General features: G+C 36.8%; 1 non-coding gene across 1 annotated transcript; it reads left to right on the top strand.

Moving 5' to 3' along the window:
• The first annotated feature begins 201 nt into the window (after window positions 1–201).
• On the top strand, window positions 202–290 carry LOC134381405 (small nucleolar SNORD12/SNORD106). The gene has a single exon (XR_010023995.1). It is a non-coding gene; the product is annotated as a small nucleolar SNORD12/SNORD106 (small nucleolar RNA).
• Window positions 291–3,360: the final 3,070 nt, after the last annotated feature.

Below are 3,360 nucleotides of genomic sequence, written 5' to 3'. Positions count from 1 at the left end.
GCATAGATAAGGATTTCTTAGGTTGCATACAACTAAATCCTTAAAAGAAAAATCACAAAATGAACTTCATCAAATTAAAAACTTTTACTTTTAGAAAGAAATAATTAAAAAATGAAACAGCCAGCTACAAACTGGGAAAAATATTTGCAAAAACAATGATTGGATAAAACCTTGAATCTAGAATATATAAAGAACATACAACTCAAGACAGACAAAAAAATATATATCCCGGTCAGATTGGCCCTGTTGATCTCACTAAACCATTAGCCAGTTTTGTCTGATGTATTAGGGGGGAAAAAAAAAAAATGGGCTGAAGACTGGAACAGACATTTCACTGAGGAAGATATAAAAAAGCCAAATAAGCACACGGAGAGATACTCACCATCATAAGTCATTAGGTAAATGCAAATTAAAATCACAATGAAATGCTATTACTCACCCACTGCAAGTGTTATGTCTAAGAAATCTTGGCCTGACCAATTTCATAAAGCTTTGCTCGTACGTTTTCTTCTCAGTTTTGTAATTTTACACTTACATTTAAGTCCATGATCCATACTGATTGATGTCTGTATATGGTGTGAGATACAAATTAAAGTTGATATTTTGAACCAGAGTCAATTGTTTCAGCATCATTTGTTGTTTCCTTTCTCCACTGAATTGCTTTTGCATCTTTGCCAAAAATTAGTCATCAGTATATGCATAGTTCTATTTCTGAACTCTCTTTATTGTATTTCATTGATCTATTTGTTTATTTTGATGCCAGTACCACACTGTCTTGATTGTGCTAGTCCTTTGACTATTTCATTCTTTTCATAAGTTATTTTGGCTATTATAGGTCATTTCCATATACATCTTAAAATCAGTGTCACTTTTCACAAAAATAGCTTGCTGAGGTTTAGATTGTAATCGATTTGAAACTACAAATCAATGTGGGAAGAATGTACATATTAAAATCTTGAGGTCTCCAACCCTTGTACAACGTATGTCTGCTGATTTATTTAGGTTTTCTTTCATTTCTCTCAGTATTGTTTTTTGAGGTTTTCTTTTTGTTGTTTTTTGGTGCAGGCCTAGCACATCTTTTGTCAGATTTATTCCTAACATTTTCATACCGTTTTGGTATGTGTGGGGCATCATCATTCCAGACATCCAAACCAAATTTTGTTGGGGGTCCATCTGTTTCTGTGGAGTGGTCTCAACTGCAGGGGACGTGACCACTGACTTCAAGCAAAACATTGTGAAGAGCAACACTCTTCTAGCTTGAGGAATAAATCTTGAGGAAGGATGACAATTGGTCTGGCTTGACAGGTAAACCCAACCTTATCTGTTAGGAGTGTTTTGGGCAGTAAAAGAGAAGACAATTTCACAATAGTGGCTTAAACAATTGGAGTTTTTTTTGTTGTTGTTGTTGTTGGTGGTGGTGGTGGTGTTGTTTTTCACATAATGAGACCAAAGGTAGACAGTCTATGGCCAAAGAAATGGCTCAAGGACCCAAGTTCTTTGGACCCAATCTCTCTCCATCTTTCATTACCAACTTCCTTACCATTGTCTTATGTCCTCATGCTTATTGCTTCATGGTTACAGAATGAGTGCTGCATCTCCAGGTATTACATCTCAATTTTAGACTGGAAAGAGAATAAATAGGCAAAGGACAGCCAATGATACTGTTCTTTCTTATCAGGAAAGTAAAATCTTTCCCAGAAATCCTATTCAGCAAACTTCCACTTATATCTCATTGACTAGAAATGGGTCACATGGCCACTCTTATGCATAGAAAATTCTGAGAAATTGATTATCTTTTTCAGTCTCTGTGATAGAGTCAGGAAGAAGAGAAACAGATTATATTTGAGTATTAGGTGAGCCAAACTACAATGTCTTCCACACTGACCAACACTATTGCTGCAGAATATGAGAGCGTCATTGTTTCAGCCTGGGTTCTGGACCTATCCTATGGTCAGGAGACAATTCTATTTTCTCAAGATAAGGTCAGGGCATGACTAAGTTGACAGAAACTATAGTTATCAAGGACACCCAGAGTTAAGGAAAGTCTCTGGTATTTGTCTCTTTAGATAATGGTAATCAGGTTGAATTTTCAGTCATATTTCTCTTTATTTAAATTGGATTAAAGACAGAGTTTAGGATGACACATCTTATCTGCTACTAAGGCCTAGAGATATTTCTCTAGAGAAGACACACTGTGAATGGAAAAATGAAGAGCATAGGTGTGGAGTCAAAGTCCTGTATTCCGATCTTAGTATCTCTATTATCTGGGGATTTGTCACAGTCAGGAAGTTACTTAACTTTTGGAAGCCTCAGTTTCCACTTCTATAAAATGGAGATAGTTACACCCAACACTCATAGTATTTGGGGAGATTAAGTGAGGTAATTTATATACAGTACCTAGTTTCTACTTGTCACTTAAAAATATCTATTTTCTTCCCTGTTGCTTCTTTCCTCTATTTTTATCCTCTTATTTCTGCTGACTAGATTTAAACCTCTCCCAAGCTCCTATTTGTGCTCTTTCCCAAAGGATTCTTTATGTGCCAAGTTAGGCCCAGATTTTCAGAAGTTTGTATAATATTTGTGAAAGAGCCATGGAAACATATATGACTGGCCAAATGACCTTAACCTTCCCAGGTCTAACCAAGCTATAGTGTTGGGACGCCCTTCTCAGCCTGGCTGTATTGAGGAGATGAACTTTCTCATGATACTGTTCACTACTATACACTAGATGCTGCAGGCAGAGATAAGAGATGGAGGGTATTCCAGAAGAAATCAAATACCTTTTTTGAGTTTTCCCTGAAACCCATCTGCACTCCTCCCTTTCCCACAGTTTGACTTATCAACACTTACTTGGCTTCTAGGAACTGGGAAGTTGTCTTTGTGTCCAAGAGAGCGGAACTAGGTTTCTCTATCACTACCAACTTTGTCTTCCTTTCAGTTATTCATTCCTTTATTTTTTCATTCACTTGCTGAAATAATTTTTTTTTTTTTTTTTTTGGCAGCTGGCAGTGCTGAAATAATTTTAAGAAAGAAAATATCTCGTGAAGCTCTCATTCTTATTTCCATAAATGACAGGATCAATTTTCAAAAAAGTGGAGATTGGGGCAAAAGGCCCTAAAATTGCATTTCCACTCAAGCTGATGGACTCTAGAACAATGTGCAGCTGAGTGGACATTTCCTGTCCTACAACCACAGAAGAATGGGAACACAAGCTAATGACTGCCTGTTGGGGCCTCTATTCAGAGTTTCGCCTGTAAGAGCTGTGCTGAGAGGCTTCTGTGCTGTCTACCACCTCCTATTTGGAAACCCATTTGACTTTTTCCGTTAGTGTTTTTCTTCTTTTTGAAGTGTTGTAATTCA

Source organism: Cynocephalus volans, chromosome 6, assembly GCF_027409185.1.
Source record: "Cynocephalus volans isolate mCynVol1 chromosome 6, mCynVol1.pri, whole genome shotgun sequence".
Lineage (NCBI taxonomy): Eukaryota > Metazoa > Chordata > Mammalia > Dermoptera > Cynocephalidae > Cynocephalus > Cynocephalus volans.
This window is presented reverse-complemented; position numbering and strand designations above follow the sequence as displayed.